General features: G+C 36.2%; 2 non-coding genes and 2 pseudogenes across 2 annotated transcripts; all 4 read right to left on the reverse strand.

The window, feature by feature from the left end:
• Window positions 1-3,823: 3,823 nt before the first annotated feature.
• Window positions 3,824-10,679, reverse strand: LOC120285509 (annotated as a pseudogene).
• A 394-nt stretch (window positions 10,680-11,073) lies between these two features.
• LOC120285515 lies at window positions 11,074-11,252 on the reverse strand. Its single transcript, XR_005544805.1, has one exon. It is a non-coding gene; the product is annotated as a 5.8S ribosomal RNA (ribosomal RNA).
• A 689-nt stretch (window positions 11,253-11,941) lies between these two features.
• On the reverse strand, window positions 11,942-13,936 carry LOC120285507. Its single transcript, XR_005544802.1, has one exon. It is a non-coding gene; the product is annotated as a small subunit ribosomal RNA (ribosomal RNA).
• Window positions 13,937-17,670: 3,734 nt separating this feature from the next.
• On the reverse strand, window positions 17,671-21,094 carry LOC120285511 (annotated as a pseudogene; the record flags this gene model as incomplete).

A 21,094-nucleotide genomic window follows, 5' to 3' on the forward strand; every position in this document is an offset into this window, starting at 1 on the left:
ATTTCATTTTTAATTCATACTTGTTTTACCAATATAACAAGAATTTCATATAATTATTGTAATATATATGTTTCTATAATTTTATCTTTTTATATATACATATTTCATTATAAAATATCATTTTATTTCCAACATACATAATTATTGTATCCACACATGTACAATTTTTGTTTAACCAATATAAATATTAAGTTAAATCATTTGCATTTTGAAGATAAATTTAAAATTTATCTCTTTTCATATATCTCTCTGGTAATATATAACATAAAACCAAGCGCATATGATAATATTTCCACATTTAATATATAATTTTATATTTCTTTCATAAGAATCCATATTTGTATTATACCGTAACGATATAATAATCCAACTATACGGCAGGTAATAAATAAATATTTGCCTGCCTCCAAAAATTAACGATAATATATGGAAACGATTTGTTATTCTATATATAATAGAAACTTGACTTTTGTTTCAACGATATTATCTAAAAAGCGTATATTCCTATTATCCGCGGAGCCAAGTCCCGTGTTCTATAGAACTGAGAAACAAATTTGTACGGATAATAATATACTTTATTGTATGTAACCAATATAAACATAATCCGAAATAAATATTTCGAATAATGCGGGAGGTCGGCAACCACTGCCTACCTATAGTAGTTTTTGAACCCGCTGTCGTCAAAGCGGGTATTTTCAATTCCGTTTGCCACCCAACATACGGGCTATTCTCTTATATATTAAGAGATTATATGAACATTTCATTTTTTTTTCCATTATTCATATATAATATGATTATTTTTTTCTTTATACATATAATACATATTAATTTTCATATGTTTATTATTTAATTTACTCATATTATTGCCAAAATCATATGAATACATAAGTTTTGAACAATATGAGAGGTCGGCAACCACTGCCTACCTATAGTAGTTTTTGAACCCTCTGTCGTAATTCCGGTCGTTTACACTACTATACCCTCTCCCTATAATGGCTTTTCTCTATAATACTAAGAGAATGTGGGAATATTTCAGCATTTTTTTCCTTATACATATAATAATTAATCATTTTCATATGTATATTATTTAATTTACTCATATAATTCCCAAAATCATATGAATTCATAAGTTTTGAACAATATGAGAGGTCGGCAACCACTGCCTACCTATAGTAGTTTTTGAACCCTCTGTCGTAATTCCGGTCGTTTACACTACTATACCCTCTCACTATAATGGCTTTTCTCTATAATACTGAGAGAATGTGGGAATATTTCAGCATTTTTTCCCTTATACATATAATAATTAATCATTTTCATATGTATATTATTTAATTTACTCATATAATTCCCAAAATCATATGAATACATAAGTTTTGAACAATATGAGAGGTCGGCAACCACTGCCTACCTATAGTAGTTTTTGAACCCTCTGTCGTAATTCCGGTCGTTTACACTACTATACCCTCTCACTATAATGGCTTTTCTCTATAATACTGAGAGAATGTGGGAATATTTCAGCATTTTTTCCCTTATACATATAATAATTAATCATTTTCATATGTATATTATTTAATTTACTCATATAATTGCCAAAATCATATGAATACATAAGTTTTGAACAATATGAGAGGTCGGCAACCACTGCCTACCTATAGTAGTTTTTGAACCCTCTGTCGTAATTCCGGTCGTTTACACTACTATACCCTCTCACTATAATGGCTTTTCTCTATAATACTGAGAGAATGTGGGAATATTTCAGCATTTTTTCCCTTATACATATAATAATTAATCATTTTCATATGTATATTATTTAATTTACTCATATAATTGCCAAAATCATATGAATACATAAGTTTTGAACAATATGAGAGGTCGGCAACCACTGCCTTATACATATAATAATTAATCATTTTCATATGTATATTATTTAATTTACTCATATAATTGCCAAAATCATATGAATACATAAGTTTTAAACAATATGAGAGGTCGGCAACCACTGCCTTACCTATAGTAGTTTTTGAACCCTCTGTCGTAATTCCGGTCGTTTACACTACTATACCCTCTCACTATAATGGCTTTTCTCTATAATACTGAGAGAATGTGGGAATATTTCAGCATTTTTTCCCTTATACATATAATAATTAATCATTTTCATATGTATATTATTTAATTTACTCATTTAATTGCCAAAATCATATGAATACATAAGTTTTGAACAATATGAGAGGTCGGCAACGGTCTTTCCTCTATAATACTAAGATAATATGGGAATATTTCAGCATTTTTTCCCTTATACATATAAAATTAATCATTTTCATAAGTATATTATTTAATTTACTCGTATATAATTGCCAAAATCCTATGAACACATAAGAGAATACAATATGAGAGGTCGGCGCAACCATAATATAGTAGTTGATGACGAGGTGTTTGGCAACTTGATACAATTCTTTAAAGTCTTTATATCAAAAATTATATGATAGGGACAATATCATATGCGTCACTAAATTGATGACGAGGTGTTTGGCAACTTGACACAATTCATTAAAAGTTTTTATATTAATTATATGATAGGGACAATATCATATGCGTCACTAAATTGATGACGAGGTGTTTGGCAACTTGACACAATTCATTAAAGTCTTTATATTAATTATATGATAGGGACAATATCATATGCGTCACTAAATTGATGACGAGGTGTTTGGCAACTTGACACAATTCATTAAAGTCTTTATATTAATTATATGATAGGGACAATATCATATGCGTCACTAAATTGATGACGAGGTGTTTGGCAACTTGACACAATTCATTAAAGTCTTTATATTAATTATATGATAGGGACAATATCATATGCGTCACTAAATTGATGACGAGGTGTTTGGCAACTTGACACAATTCATTAAAGTCTTTATATTAATTATATGATATGGACAATATCATATGCGTCACTAAATTGATGACGAGGTGTTTGGCAACTTGATACAATTCTTTAAAGTCTTTATATCAAAAATTATATGATAGGGACAATATCATATGCGTCACTAAATTGATGACGAGGTGTTTGGCAACTTGACACAATTCATTAAAGTCTTTATATTAATTATATGATATGGACAATATCATATGCGTCACTAAATTGATGACGAGGTGTTTGGCAACTTGACACAATTCATTAAAGTCTTTATATTAATTATATGATAGGGACAATATCATATGTGTCACTAAATTGATGACGAGGTGTTTGGCAACTTGACACAATTCATTAAAGTCTTTATATTAATTATATGATATGGACAATATCATATGCGTCACTAAATTGATGACGAGGTGTTTGGCAACTTGATACAATTCTTTAAAGTCTTTATATCAAAAATTATATGATAGGGACAATATCATATGCGTCACTAAATTGATGACGAGGTGTTTGGCAACTTGACACAATTCATTAAAGTCTTTATATTAATTATATGATATGGACAATATCATATGCGTCACTAAATTGATGACGAGGTGTTTGGCAACTTGATACAATTCTTTAAAGTCTTTATATCAAAAATTATATGATAGGGACAATATCATATGCGTCACTAAATTGATGACGAGGTGTTTGGCAACTTGACACAATTCATTAAATCTTTATATTAATTATATGATAGGGACAATATCATATGCGTCACTAAATTGATGACGAGGTGTTTGGCAACTTGACACAATTCATTAAAGTCTTTATATTAATTATATGATAGGGACAATATCATATGCGTCACTAAATTGATGACGAGGTGTTTGGCTACAGGAAAAAATCATTTATTTATCGAATCATCAAGCAAAGGATAAGCTTCAGTGGATCGCAGTATGGCAGCTGCTCAACCACTTACAACACCTTGCCTGTTACAAAAGTCGTTTACAATTGATTCTAGGCTTTGTCATTGTATTAAATAATGCTTTTATATGTAACTAGCGCGGCATCAGGTGATCGAAGATCCTCCTAATTTACTATGTTACAAATTACATTGGCATCACATCCATTGTCGTTTATAAAATAAATTATAAACTTTAAATGGTTTAGAAGCCATACAATGCAAATTGCCCCTTATTTATCATTGCAGTCCAGCACGGATACGACCTTAGAGGCGTTCAGGCATAATCCAACGGACGTAGCGTCATACCACTGTTCGCTCGAACAAGTATTGTGCCATTGGTCCGTACCTGCGGTTCCTCTCGTACTACGCAGGAATGCTGTCGCAACAACGTTTTGTCATTAGTAGGGTAAAACTAACCTGTCTCACGACGGTCTAAACCCAGCTCACGTTCCCTTGCATGGGTGAACAATCCAACGCTTGGTGAATTTTGCTTCACAATGATAGGAAGAGCCGACATCGAAGGATCAAAAAGCGACGTCGCTATGAACGCTTGGCCGCCACAAGCCAGTTATCCCTATGGTAACTTTTCTGACACCTCTTGTTAAAAACTCTTTAAACCAAAAGGATCGATAGGCCGAGCTTTTGCTGTCCCTGTGTGTACTGAACACCGAGATCAAGTCAGCATTTGCCCTTTTGCTCTATGTGTGGTTTCTGTCCGCACTGAGCTGGCCTTGGGACACCTCCGTTATTATTTGAGAGATGTACCGCCCCAGTCAAACTCCCTACCTGGCAATGTCCTTGAATTGGATCATACCTGAGTAATTGGAGTTATACCAAATTTTCAAATCAAAAATACATAAATGCATCGTTTTATTAAAGAATTTGTTTGCGATTATATAACAAACTCGTGATACTTTGATCAAGAAGCTTGCATCAAAACCCAATACCATAAGATATAATAAATATATCCGTATAATGGCTAGGAAATGATACACGTTCCATTTAATCAAGTAAGTAAGGAAACAATAAGAGTAGTGGTATTTCATTGACGATACCAAACCGAGGTCTAATATCTCCCACTTATTCTACACCTCTTATGTCTCCTTACACTGCCAGATTAGAGTCAAGCTCAAAAGGGTCTTCTTTCCCCGCTAATTATTCCAAGCCCGTTCCCTTGGCTGTGGTTTCGCTAGATAGTAGATAGGGACAGTAGGAATCTCGTTAATCCATTCATGCGCGTCACTAATTAGATGACGAGGCATTTGGCTATTTTTTTTTTTTTTTTTTTTTTTTTTGATCGCGGAGGTATGGAAATCTATCGAAAGATACTAGGGCTGCCAACACTGCGTGTGGTCAGTTTTCCTAGCATGCACGATTCATTGCTCTATCTGAACCGAAGTTCCGCAACGCCTACGTACTAAAACCATCCTCATAGCCATTTATATATAACCATTGTTTTGCGATGTTTATGCCTTTATTGATGTTATGCCAAGACAGCAAGCAAATGTTTTGAACCAAACGTTTTAGCTAAGTCCAATCTCGGGAAAACCCGCTCAGGTACATGAACTGTTTAAAACAACCGAGACTGCCTCTCATAACCTGGACGCTAATGATATGACTATCATATTTGCTGAGGAGACCCTTTGCTATCAATCTTTTAACGGATTGACCACTCCAGATCCCCCTCCAGTTCAGGGTGGCAGAATGGAATTCAATGTCACCTGCGGCTTCGAATCTGCGACGCAATTCAGTTCGTATGTCCGGTCTGTCGTATCTATTGATTTTGCGCTGGTGTGCATCATCCATAGAGTGTCCGTCTGTCACAATTTGTATGTCGATCACATCAATGTGATCTTGTCGTAGTGCCACCAGGTCCGGTTTATTAAGGCCGGATTCGCACTGCAGACTTGGTTCAACAATGACCACGCAGCCTCTCTCCTCAAGTCCCCGCTTGATTCGATTTACTACGCAGTTGTGTCTAGCTACGCGCCTCCCATGCGATCGATAACATTTTTGCATTATGTGGTTTGTTGTTTCGGGAGCGTCACATCCTGCACGACACTGTCGTTCCAATTCGTGCCTTCCCCTTGTAGTACGAGACTTCGTGGGTAGGGCATTTATCCGCAGACGAATACCGTCTATATATTCCTTTCCTGTTAGTAAACGCGTGGGTTGATTAACCCACCCGTGTTGCGGTCCCCAATGGCCCGCTTCACGGAGTCCGCTGCCATCAACTGAGAGGTACAATTTGTTCGCCCAATATTTTTCTATTGCCGGACGCGATAACAATTCATTTTGTTCAGCTAATAATCTATCTCGGGCCCGTTGTTTTTCGGCTTCGAGGAAAGAGCTGGCTACCTCGTTTTGCGTGAGGTGAGGCCATTTAATATTACTCAATCGTCTTAGCCTTAACATTGGAGCTACCCATCTAAGTGATGGAATTCCGAGACCTCCACTTTTTGGGGGTGCATGAATGAATGCTATCGGCATATCCAGCGGAAGATTTAGCCATCTTCGCACATAGTATCTTATTAATTTGTCAGTTTTTCGTAGGACGCCTATCGCCACACTCCCAAGGGCTAACTTGTGATAGAGCTGTGGGATAAGGACAGTCCTAAGGGCGAACATCCTCTGTTGTGGTTTGAGGGGGGCCTTTGTCAATCTTTGTAGCTTTGGACCAATGTCCTCGGCCGGATTGCATCGAACCCTCCCAGTTGCAGTGAAGTTGATGCCTAAGTACTTCCACTCGTTCGTTCGCTTCAATGATGGAATCTCTCTCGAGCCTACGTAAAAGCTCTGTGCCTCTAGCACGGTACACTTCTGTTTCGGCTGGCCCTTAATGCCAACGGTAAAACATTTGTCGGCATTAAGTTTAAGGCCGACGAGAGATAGAAAATCCAACGTTCTGTCCAACAATACTTGAAGTCCCATTCGAGTTTCAGCAAATAGTACCAAATCATCTGCAAACGCGGCCGCGTTAGTAATGGCATTTCCGACTTTGGCACCAATTTCGCTGGGTAGGTTTCTAAGTAACCTGTCCATTACCAAGTTAAATAGAATAGGAGACAAAGGGTCACCCTGCTTCACTCCTCTAGCAGGGACGAATTCCTCTGAACTCCAACCGTCCCCATTGAGACTGGTACCGCCACCCTCGTACGTATTCTGTACGTAGTCAACGAAGCCCTTTGGCGCACCATAAGCACGTAAGGTGTCATATATAGATGCATGCGATAAAGAATCGAATGCCTTGCTTACATCTAAATTAGCTATGTAGCAAGATCTAAAGTGCTTATGGCTATGCCTCAAGACTAAGTCAACTATCGTCGCATTATCGGCACATCCGTCGGTAGGTAAGAAGCCCGCTGGCGCGGGTCCCAATTGATTGATGAGTTCAACCGGGTTGCCAATATGGCATTTAGCTGTCTTACCAGGACTGAAGGCACCGATATTGGACGAAAGTCTTGCGGTCGCTTCGCCGTCACCGTTTTCGGGATGAAGACGGTTCTGGCCAGTCGGATAGAGTGTGGTAGATTACCGCACCATAGAATTAGGTTCATTATTCGCAACATAATACCTGACGGCACCTCCCTGGCAGATTTTGGAGTTATCCCGTCAGGCCCGGAGATGAGATAATGAGATTCTTGACGCCCGAAGGTCATGCTCCGTAATAGCAGACCAAGCCCTCTCAAGCGAGTGATCCATTTGTATCACTTCTCCACTGCAAGAGCTTGGGCTAGGCTGAGTCATTACTTCTCTCCAGTAGGGAACCATTACTTCTTGGCTTGGCATTACCGACTCATCAGTTCCATTTAGCAAGGACTTGATGCATCTTCCTTTATGCTTATCCCAGTTACGCTGGACGACAGCATACTGCTGCCTTCTGCTTTCTCTCCTATTCCGAGGTCTCCGAGGAGGTCTCGTCAGCGTGTGTCGTACACCCTGTGCCGGAAAAATTCCCAGGAGATATAGCGATAAGCATTGGAGAGTGGTTTCCTTTCCCTCGAGCTCTGCCCTGTCAATGATCGTTTGTAGCTCTTGGGCTCTCCATTTGGAATGGCATTCTACGGGGCTATACCCACGCAGTGTCCGCAAAATTTCCCTGTTCGACTGTTCGAAGGGAGTGATTGGAGTTGTTTCTGATGTTGTTACTTGGTGGGCTATTTAGATTAAGAGAGTCATAGTTACTCCCGCCGTTGACCCGCGCTTACTTGAATTTCTTCACTTTGACATTCAGAGCACTGGGCAGAAATCACATTGTGTCAACACCCGCTAGGGCCATCACAATGCTTTGTTTTAATTAGACAGTCGGATTCCCCAAGTCCGTGCCAGTTCTGAATTGATTGTTAATTGATAATCGTTATAATTGATAAGAACTAATTGGTTTAACCCAAATAGTATTCTTAAAAATTTTAGCAAGAAAGTTCCACAATTGGCTACGTAACTAAACTATCCGGGGAACAAGTAACTAACATAAATGCTAGAAACTCTATTTACCCAGAACGAGCACATAAACCATGTTATTGTTTCCCAATCAAGCCCGACTATCTCAATCTTCAGAGCCAATCCTTATCCCGAAGTTACGGATCTAATTTGCCGACTTCCCTTACCTACATTATTCTATCGACTAGAGACTCTTCACCTTGGAGACCAGCTGCGGATATTGGTACGGCCTGTTGAGAAGTTTGCGTGTCCCCACCATAAATTTTCAAGGTCCGAGGAGAAAATATCGACACAACAGTATATGTCATGCTCTTCTAGCCCATCTACCATATCTCTCTGCGAAAGACTTCCATGGTAGTACGGCTATAAAACAGAAAAGAAAACTCTTCCGATATCTCTCGACGGCTTCTTTATGGTCGTTCCTGTTGCCAGGATGAGCACGAGGCCCATATTTAATAACAAACGGATACTCAACAGGTTACGGAATTGGAACCGTATTCCCTTTCGTTCAAAATTATTCAAGTGTATTATATTCGCTTTGTTTATATAGTTAGGCATTTTTGTTTTACTTGAAAATTTTCGGCTTTCGCCTTGAACTTAGGACCGACTAACTCGTGATCAACCACTGTTCACACGAAACCCTTCTCCACTTCAGTCCTCCAAGGTCTCATTCGATTATTTGCTACTACCACCAAGATCTGTACCAATGGCAGCTCCATGCAGGCTTACGCCAAACACTTCTACGCATACCATTGTACCTTCCTACTCACTAAAGTTTCAAAATTTATATCACAAGTAATATAAATCATCTACTTTAGCGGTAATGTATAGGTATACAACTTAAGCGCCATCCATTTTAAGGGCTAGTTGCTTCGGCAGGTGAGTTGTTACACACTCCTTAGCGGATTTCGACTTCCATGATCACCGTCCTGCTGTTTTAAGCAACCAACGCCTTTCATGGTATCTGCATGAGTTGTTAATTTGGGCACCGTAACATTACGTTTGGTTCATCCCCAGCGCCAGTTCTGCTTACCAAAAGTGGCCCACTGGGCACATTATATCATAACCTTGAACTTCATATCAAGAAAGTTAAGGTTCTTACCCATTTAAAGTTTGAGAATAGGTTAAGATCGTTTCGACCCTAAGGCCTCTAATCATTCGCTTTACCAGATAAGATTATTTTATATAATATTAAAATGCACCAGCTATCCTGAGGGAAACTTCGGAAGGAACCAGCTACTAGATGGTTCGATTGGTCTTTCGCCCCTATACTCAATTCTGACAATCGATTTGCACGTCAGAACTGTTTCGGTCTTCCATCAGGGTTTCCCCTGACTTCAACCTGATCAAGTATAGTTCACCATCTTTCGGGTCACAGCATATATGCTCAAGGTACGTTCCAGTTAGAGGCATAAATAATATAAATATACATTATACATAACTATATAGAACGCCCCGGGATTGTGTTAATTAGCTATAAATAGCTAAAAAACTAATCCCATTATTAGTCAAGTTAATTACGCTATTAGGTTTACATCCCAATAACTTGCACATATGTTAGACTCCTTGGTCCGTGTTTCAAGACGGGTCCCGAAGGTATCCTGAATCTTTCGCATTGTTAATCATACAAGAGCATATAATAAACACAAAAATCAATGATAATTATGCCATTATATAATTCCGAAAAATTAACGCTCTGTAATAATATAAATCTATCAGCACTTTATCAAATTAATAACATTTATTCTGTGTTAAAATGCAAGCAATTTAATTGGAATAAACTATAAGTTATATTTTATGATAAATTTGGGATATGCTAATAGATTACAATGTCCTTATATGGAAAAAATGCACATTATTCTTAATAATATTATTTAAATATTACAATTTTAATGATGAATTTTCCATAACGGATATTCAGGTTCATCGGGCTTAACCTCTAAGCAGTTTCACGTACTGTTTAACTCTCTATTCAGAGTTCTTTTCAACTTTCCCTCACGGTACTTGTTTACTATCGGTCTCATGGTTATATTTAGTTTTAGATGGAGTTTACCACCCACTTAGTGCTGCACTATCAAGCAACACGACTCTTTGGAAACATCATCTAGTAATCATTAACGTTATACGGGCCTGGCACCCTCTATGGGTAAATGGCCTCATTTAAGAAGGACTTAAATCATTAATTTCTCATACTAGAATATTGACGCTCCATACACTGCATCTCACATTTGCCATATAGACAAAGTGACTTAGTGCTGAACTGTTTTCTTTTCGCTCGCCGCTACTAAGAAAATCCTTGTTAGTTTCTTTTCCTCCCCTAATTAATATGCTTAAATTCAGGGGGTAGTCCCATATGAGTTGAGGTTGTATATATAACTATATTTTGCCATAAATTCTTTATATATAAATGATAAAACAATCAATTAAATTCGTTATAAATAGTTCCAATAGTTCTTGTAAGCAAAGTTATTTTTTATCCATTTAACGAACCAACGAAGAATAATAACATAACCAAGTTTTTTTTTTTTCGAATCATTAATAAGAGACAATTCTAGATGAAAAATATTTCAATTTTTTATGCTAGACATTTCTCAGTATTATTTGATTGAAAAAGAAAATATTTCTCTTCGTTTTTCACATTCAAATGTGAGATAATGTTTTTCATTTCTTTTTTAATATTATGAATAAAATCATTATTTAATCCAATAATATACCATATGCTTATAAAAAATTTATAAACAACTTAATTAGCATAGTCTTACAACCCTCAACCATATGTAGTCCAAGCAGCACTATAAAATTAATTAAAGTACATAACAGCATGGACTGCGATATGCGTTCAAAATGTCGATGTTCATGTGTCCTGCAGTTCACACGATGACGCACAGTTTGCTGCGTTCTTCATCGACCCATGAGCCGAGTGATCCACCGCTTAGAGTTTTATAATTCATTTTTATATAATGTCAATATTGTTTTTATTGAAAGAAATTAAAAATACACCATTTTACTGGCATATATCAATTCCTTCAATAAATTTATTTTTATACCTAAAATAAATGTTGCGAAATGTCTTAGTTTCATATAAGCATTATGTATCATAATAATCTGGTTATGGTTTGCTATTTTGGGTGACACATACTGCAAAATTTATATAAAACATTAACCTGATGGATGACAGGTACAAACATTGTATATTTTAGGTTGTTGCATTAGCCAACGTATGCTCATAACATAGATGAACAATACATATTCGCAACGCGTGTATATTATGGTCCATATACACACAAACTTATTTCGATTACCACATTCAAAATTATTTTAATTTTAATTCGACTTCCACTTTCGAATTTAGTTTAGTTTCTTCGATTTCCATTTTCGAGAATTTGTTTTTATAGGAAACGCCGTTGTTGTAGTAAGTACTGCCACAAATACGCACAACAACATTAATAATGTTAAAGTCTTTTTATGAGGTTGCCAAGCCCCACATATAAATAAAATAAAAGCCATCTACATTTTATTTTCACTTTAACTTTTGATTCCGTAGAATCATTTTGTAATATTTTTATTTTGGTAAATTGTATTTATTTGTATTATAACAAATGTTTATTAACGGTAAGGATATTATACAATAATGATCCTTCCGCAGGTTCACCTACGGAAACCTTGTTACGACTTTTACTTCCTCTAAATAATCAAGTTCGGTCAACTTTTGCGAAACAACCGTAACACGCAAGGCGTCACAGTGATCACGTCCGGAGACCTCACTAAATAATTCAATCGGTAGTAGCGACGGGCGGTGTGTACAAAGGGCAGGGACGTAATCAATGCGAGTTAATGACTCACACTTACTGGGAATTCCAAGTTCATGTGAACAGTTTCAGTTCACAATCCCAAGCATGAAAGTGGTTCAGCGGTTTACCCGGACCTCTCGGTCTAGGAAATACACGTTGATACTTTCATTGTAGCGCGCGTGCAGCCCAGGACATCTAAGGGCATCACAGACCTGTTATTGCTCAATCTCATTATTGCTAGACGCAATTTGTCCATTTAAGAAGCTAGTGTCCTTATAATGGGACAAACCAACAGGTACGGCTCCACTTACATAAACACATTCAAACACAATAAACATTTTACTGCCACCATGAATGAAGGCTACATAAGCTTCAGCACCATAATCCTGAAGATATCTATTTAATATATTTGAGTCTCGTTCGTTATCGGAATTAACCAGACAAATCACTCCACGAACTAAGAACGGCCATGCACCACCACCCATAGATTCGAGAAAGAGCTATCAATCTGTCTTACACACTTATGTTCGGACCTGGTAAGTTTTCCCGTGTTGAGTCAAATTAAGCCGCAGGCTCCACTCCTGGTGGTGCCCTTCCGTCAATTCCTTTAAGTTTCAGCTTTGCAACCATACTTCCCCCGGAGCCCAAAAGCTTTGGTTTCCCGGGAAGCGACTGAGAGAGCCATAAAAGTAGCTACACCCAATTGCTAGCTGGCATCGTTTATGGTTAGAACTAGGGCGGTATCTGATCGCCTTCGAACCTCTAACTTTCGTTCTTGATTAATGAAAACATCTTTGGCAAATGCTTTCGCTTAAGTTAGTCTTACGACGGTCCAAGAATTTCACCTCTCGCGTCGTAATACTAATGCCCCCAAACTGCTTCTATTAATCATTACCTCTTGATCTGAAAACCAATGAAAGCAGAACAGAGGTCTTATTTCATTATCCCATGCACAGAATATTCAGGCATTTGAAGCCTGCTTTAAGCACTCTAATTTGTTCAAAGTAATAGTACCGGCCCACAATAACACTCGTTTAAGAGCACTAGTGCAGGTTTTTAAATAGGAGGAACATATGAAAAAATACAAGTATTTAATCACATATAAGAACTCCACCGGTAATACGCTTACATACATAAAGGTATAGTACTAACCACAATTGTAAGTTGTACTACCCGTATGAAGCACAAGTTCAACTACGAACGTTTTAACCGCAACAACTTTAATATACGCTATTGGAGCTGGAATTACCGCGGCTGCTGGCACCAGACTTGCCCTCCAATTGGTCCTTGTTAAAGGATTTAAAGTGTACTCATTCCAATTACAGGGCCTCGGATATGAGTCCTGTATTGTTATTTTTCGTCACTACCTCCCCGAGCTGGGAGTGGGTAATTTACGCGCCTGCTGCCTTCCTTAGATGTGGTAGCCGTTTCTCAGGCTCCCTCTCCGGAATCGAACCCTGATTCCCCGTTACCCGTTGCAACCATGGTAGTCCTAGATACTACCATCAAAAGTTGATAGGGCAGACATTTGAAAGATCTGTCGTCGGTACAAGACCATACGATCTGCATGTTATCTAGAGTTCAACCAATATAACGATCTTGCGATCGCTTGGTTTTAGCCTAATAAAAGCACATGTCCCATAAGGTTCATGTTTTAATTGCATGTATTAGCTCTAGAATTACCACAGTTATCCAAGTAACTGTTAACGATCTAAGGAACCATAACTGATATAATGAGCCTTTTGCGGTTTCACTTTTAATTCGTGTGTACTTAGACATGCATGGCTTAATCTTTGAGACAAGCATATAACTACTGGCAGGATCAACCAGAATAATGTTTTTCCTTCATATTCCATTCATATTTTTTGAATCGAAATAAGCAATATAATAGATATATAGATTTTTCACTTTATATTATTCCATGATTTTTATTATATTGAATAAAATTCAATATTTCGCCTTTGGGTAAAATTTTAAATATATATTTATAAGTAAAATATCCATTCGATTACGGCCATTTTTATATAGCATTCGTAATCCATAATTTCATTTTTAATTCATACTTGTTTTACCAATATAACAAGAATTTCATATAATTATTGTAATATATATGTTTCTATAATTTTATCTTTTTATATATACATATTTCATTATAAAATATCATTTTATTTCCAACATACATAATTATTGTATCCACACATGTACAATTTTTGTTTAACCAATATAAATATTAAGTTAAATCATTTGCATTTTGAAGATAAATTTAAAATTTATCTCTTTTCATATATCTCTCTGGTAATATATAACATAAAACCAAGCGCATATGATAATATTTCCACATTTAATATATAATTTTATATTTCTTTCATAAGAATCCATATTTGTATTATACCGTAACGATATAATAATCCAACTATACGGCAGGTAATAAATAAATATTTGCCTGCCTCCAAAAATTAACGATAATATATGGAAACGATTTGTTATTCTATATATAATAGAAACTTGACTTTTGTTTCAACGATATTATCTAAAAAGCGTATATTCCTATTATCCGCGGAGCCAAGTCCCGTGTTCTATAGAACTGAGAAACAAATTTGTACGGATAATAATATACTTTATTGTATGTAACCAATATAAACATAATCCGAAATAAATATTTCGAATAATGCGGGAGGTCGGCAACCACTGCCTACCTATAGTAGTTTTTGAACCCGCTGTCGTCAAAGCGGGTATTTTCAATTCCGTTTGCCACCCAACATACGGGCTATTCTCTTATATATTAAGAGATTATATGAACATTTCATTTTTTTTTCCATTATTCATATATAATATGATTATTTTTTTCTTTATACATATAATACATATTAATTTTCATATGTTTATTATTTAATTTACTCATATTATTGCCAAAATCATATGAATACATAAGTTTTGAACAATATGAGAGGTCGGCAACCACTGCCTACCTATAGTAGTTTTTGAACCCTCTGTCGTAATTCCGGTCGTTTACACTACTATACCCTCTCCCTATAATGGCTTTTCTCTATAATACTAAGAGAATGTGGGAATATTTCAGCATTTTTTTCCTTATACATATAATAATTAATCATTTTCATATGTATATTATTTAATTTACTCATATAATTCCCAAAATCATATGAATTCATAAGTTTTGAACAATATGAGAGGTCGGCAACCACTGCCTACCTATAGTAGTTTTTGAACCCTCTGTCGTAATTCCGGTCGTTTACACTACTATACCCTCTCACTATAATGGCTTTTCTCTATAATACTGAGAGAATGTGGGAATATTTCAGCATTTTTTCCCTTATACATATAATAATTAATCATTTTCATATGTATATTATTTAATTTACTCATATAATTCCCAAAATCATATGAATACATAAGTTTTGAACAATATGAGAGGTCGGCAACCACTGCCTACCTATAGTAGTTTTTGAACCCTCTGTCGTAATTCCGGTCGTTTACACTACTATACCCTCTCACTATAATGGCTTTTCTCTATAATACTGAGAGAATGTGGAATATTTCAGCATTTTTTCCCTTATACATATAATAATTAATCATTTTCATATGTATATTATTTAATTTACTCATATAATTGCCAAAATCATATGAATACATAAGTTTTGAACAATATGAGAGGTCGGCAACCACTGCCTACCTATAGTAGTTTTTGAACCCTCTGTCGTAATTCCGGTCGTTTACACTACTATACCCTCTCACTATAATGGCTTTTCTCTATAATACTGAGAGAATGTGGGAATATTTCAGCATTTTTTCCCTTATACATATATAATTAATCATTTTCATATGTATATTATTTAATTTACTCATATAATTGCCAAAATCATATGAATACATAAGTTTTGAACAATATGAGAGGTCGGCAACCACTGCCTATACCTATAGTAGTTTTTGAACCCTCTGTCGTAATTCCGGTCGTTTACACTACTATACCCTCTCACTATAATGGCTTTTCTCTATAATACTGAGAGAATGTGGGAATATTTCAGCATTTTTTCCCTTATACATATAATAATTAATCATTTTCATATGTATATTATTTAATTTACTCATTTAATTGCCAAAATCATATGAATACATAAGTTTTGAACAATATGAGAGGTCGGCAACGGTCTTTCCTCTATAATACTAAGATAATATGGGAATATTTCAGCATTTTTTCCCTTATACATATAAAATTAATCATTTTCATAAGTATATTATTTAATTTACTCGTATATAATTGCCAAAATCCTATGAACACATAAGAGAATACAATATGAGAGGTCGGCGCAACCATAATATAGTAGTTGATGACGAGGTGTTTGGCAACTTGATACAATTCTTTAAAGTCTTTATATCAAAAATTATATGATAGGGACAATATCATATGCGTCACTAAATTGATGACGAGGTGTTTGGCAACTTGACACAATTCATTAAAAGTTTTTATATTAATTATATGATAGGGACAATATCATATGCGTCACTAAATTGATGACGAGGTGTTTGGCAACTTGACACAATTCATTAAAGTCTTTATATTAATTATATGATAGGGACAATATCATATGCGTCACTAAATTGATGACGAGGTGTTTGGCAACTTGACACAATTCATTAAAGTCTTTATATTAATTATATGATAGGGACAATATCATATGCGTCACTAAATTGATGACGAGGTGTTTGGCAACTTGACACAATTCATTAAAGTCTTTATATTAATTATATGATAGGGACAATATCATATGCGTCACTAAATTGATGACGAGGTGTTTGGCAACTTGACACAATTCATTAAAGTCTTTATATTAATTATATGATATGGACAATATCATATGCGTCACTAAATTGATGACGAGGTGTTTGGCAACTTGATACAATTCTTTAAAGTCTTTATATCAAAAATTATATGATAGGGACAATATCATATGCGTCACTAAATTGATGACGAGGTGTTTGGCAACTTGACACAATTCATTAAAGTCTTTATATTAATTATATGATATGGACAATATCATATGCGTCACTAAATTGATGACGAGGTGTTTGGCAACTTGACACAATTCATTAAAGTCTTTATATTAATTATATGATAGGGACAATATCATATGCGTCACTAAATTGATGACGAGGTGTTTGGCAACTTGACACAATTCATTAAAGTCTTTATATTAATTATATGATATGGACAATATCATATGCGTCACTAAATTGATGACGAGGTGTTTGGCAACTTGATACAATTCTTTAAAGTCTTTATATCAAAAATTATATGATAGGGACAATATCATATGCGTCACTAAATTGATGACGAGGTGTTTGGCAACTTGACACAATTCATTAAAGTCTTTATATTAATTATATGATAGGGACAATATCATATGCGTCACTAAATTGATGACGAGGTGTTTGGCAACTTGATACAATTCTTTAAAGTCTTTATATCAAATTATATGATAGGGACAATATCATATGCGTCACTAAATTGATGACGAGGTGTTTGGCTACAGGAAAAAATCATTTATTTATCGAATCATCAAGCAAAGGATAAGCTTCAGTGGATCGCAGTATGGCAGCTGCTCAACCACTTACAACACCTTGCCTGTTACAAAAGTCGTTTACAATTGATTCTAGGCTTTGTCATTGTATTAAATAATGCTTTTATATGTAACTAGCGCGGCATCAGGTGATCGAAGATCCTCCTAATTTACTATGTTACAAATTACATTGGCATCACATCCATTGTCGTTTATAAAATAAATTATAAACTTTAAATGGTTTAGAAGCCATACAATGCAAATTGCCCCTTATTTATCATTGCAGTCCAGCACGGATACGACCTTAGAGGCGTTCAGGCATAATCCAACGGACGTAGCGTCATACCACTGTTCGCTCGAACAAGTATTGTGCCATTGGTCCGTACCTGCGGTTCCTCTCGTACTACGCAGGAATGCTGTCGCAACAACGTTTTGTCATTAGTAGGGTAAAACTAACCTGTCTCACGACGGTCTAAACCCAGCTCACGTTCCCTTGCATGGGTGAACAATCCAACGCTTGGTGAATTTTGCTTCACAATGATAGGAAGAGCCGACATCGAAGGATCAAAAAGCGACGTCGCTATGAACGCTTGGCCGCCACAAGCCAGTTATCCCTATGGTAACTTTTCTGACACCTCTTGTTAAAAACTCTTTAAACCAAAAGGATCGATAGGCCGAGCTTTTGCTGTCCCTGTGTGTACTGAACACCGAGATCAAGTCAGCATTTGCCCTTTTGCTCTATGTGTGGTTTCTGTCCGCACTGAGCTGGCCTTGGGACACCTCCGTTATTATTTGAGAGATGTACCGCCCCAGTCAAACTCCCTACCTGGCAATGTCCTTGAATTGGATCATACCTGAGTAATTGGAGTTATACCAAATTTTCAAATCAAAAATACATAAATGCATCGTTTTATTAAAGAATTTGTTTGCGATTATATAACAAACTCGTGATACTTTGATCAAGAAGCTTGCATCAAAACCCAATACCATAAGATATAATAAATATATCCGTATAATGGCTAGGAAATGATACACGTTCCATTTAATCAAGTAAGTAAGGAAACAATAAGAGTAGTGGTATTTCATTGACGATACCAAACCGAGGTCTAATATCTCCCACTTATTCTACACCTCTTATGTCTCCTTACACTGCCAGATTAGAGTCAAGCTCAAAAGGGTCTTCTTTCCCCGCTAATTATTCCAAGCCCGTTCCCTTGGCTGTGGTTTCGCTAGATAGTAGATAGGGACAGTAGGAATCTCGTTAATCCATTCATGCGCGTCACTAATTAGATGACGAGGCATTTGGCTACCCGCGCTTACTTGAATTTCTTCACTTTGACATTCAGAGCACTGGGCAGAAATCACATTGTGTCAACACCCGCTAGGGCCATCACAATGCTTTGTTTTAATTAGACAGTCGGATTCCCCAAGTCCGTGCCAGTTCTGAATTGATTGTTAATTGATAATCGTTATAATTGATAAGAACTAATTGGTTTAACCCAAATAGTATTCTTAAAAATTTTAGCAAGAAAGTTCCACAATTGGCTACGTAACTAAACTATCCGGGGAACAAGTAACTAACATAAATGCTAGAAACTCTATTTACCCAGAACGAGCACATAAACCATGTTATTGTTTCCCAATCAAGCCCGACTATCTCAATCTTCAGAGCCAATCCTTATCCCGAAGTTACGGATCTAATTTGCCGACTTCCCTTACCTACATTATTCTATCGACTAGAGACTCTTCACCTTGGAGACCAGCTGCGGATATTGGTACGGCCTGTGAGAAGTTTGCGTGTCCCACCATAAATTTTCAAGGTCCGAGGAGAAAATATCGACACAACAGTATATGTCATGCTCTTCTAGCCCATCTACCATATCTCTCTGCGAAAGACTTCCATGGTAGTACGGCTATAAACAGAAAAGAAAACTCTTCCGATATCTCTCGACGGCTTCTTTATGGTCGTTCCTGTTGCCAGGATGAGCACGAGGCCCATATTTAATAACAAACGGATACTCAACAGGTTACGGAATTGGAAACCGTATTCCCTTTCGTTCAAAATTATTCAAGTGTATTATATTCGCTTTGTTTATATAGTTAGGCATTTTTGTTTTACTTGAAAATTTTCGGCTTTCGCCTTGAACTTAGGACCGACTAACTCGTGATCAACCACTGTTCACACGAAACCCTTCTCCACTTCAGTCCTCCAAGGTCTCATTCGATTATTTGCTACTACCACCAAGATCTGTACCAATGGCAGCTCCATGCAGGCTTACGCCAAACACTTCTACGCATACCATTGTACCTTCCTACTCACTAAAGTTTCAAAATTTATATCACAAGTAATATAAATCATCTACTTTAGCGGTAATGTATAGGTATACAACTTAAGCGCCATCCATTTTAAGGGCTAGTTGCTTCGGCAGGTGAGTTGTTACACACTCCTTAGCGGATTTCGACTTCCATGATCACCGTCCTGCTGTTTTAAGCAACCAACGCCTTTCATGGTATCTGCATGAGTTGTTAATTTGGGCACCGTAACATTACGTTTGGTTCATCCCACAGCGCCAGTTCTGCTTACCAAAAGTGGCCACTGGGCACATTATATCATAACCTTGAACTTCATATCAAGAAAGTTAAGGTTCTTACCCATTTAAAGTTTGAGAATAGGTTAAGATCGTTTCGACCCTAAGGCCTCTAATCATTCGCTTTACCAGATAAGATTATTTTATATAATATTAAAATGCACCAGCTATCCTGAGGGAAACTTCGGAAGGAACCAGCTACTAGATCGTTCGATTGGTCTTTCGCCCCTATACTCAATTCTGACAATCGATTTGCACGTCAGAACTGTTTCGGTCTTCCATCAGGGTTTCCCCTGACTTCAACCTGATCAAGTATAGTTCACCATCTTTCGGGTCACAGCATATATGCTCAGGTACGTTCCAGTTAGAGGCATAAATATATAAATATACATTATACATAACTATATAGAACGCCCCGGGATTGTGTTAATTAGCTATAAATAGCTAAAAAACTAATCCCATTATTAGTCAAGTTAATTACGCTATTAGGTTTACATCCCAATAACTTGCACATATGTTAGACTCCTTGGTCCGTGTTCAAGACGGGTCCGAGGTATCCTGAATCTTTCGCATTGTTAATCATACAAGAGCATATAATAAACACAAAAATCAATGATAATTATGCCATTATATAATTCCGAAAAATTAACGCTCTGTAATATATATAATCTATCAGCACTTTATCAAATTAATAACATTTATTCTGTGTTAAAATGCAAGCAATTTAATTGGAATAAACTATAAGTTATATTTTATGATAAATTTGGGATATGCTAATAGATTACAATGTCCTTATATGGAAAAAATGCACATTATTCTTAATAATA

Source organism: Drosophila simulans, unplaced genomic scaffold, assembly GCF_016746395.2.
Source record: "Drosophila simulans strain w501 unplaced genomic scaffold, Prin_Dsim_3.1 Segkk35_quiver_pilon, whole genome shotgun sequence".
NCBI classification, from domain to species: Eukaryota; Metazoa; Arthropoda; class Insecta; order Diptera; family Drosophilidae; genus Drosophila; species Drosophila simulans.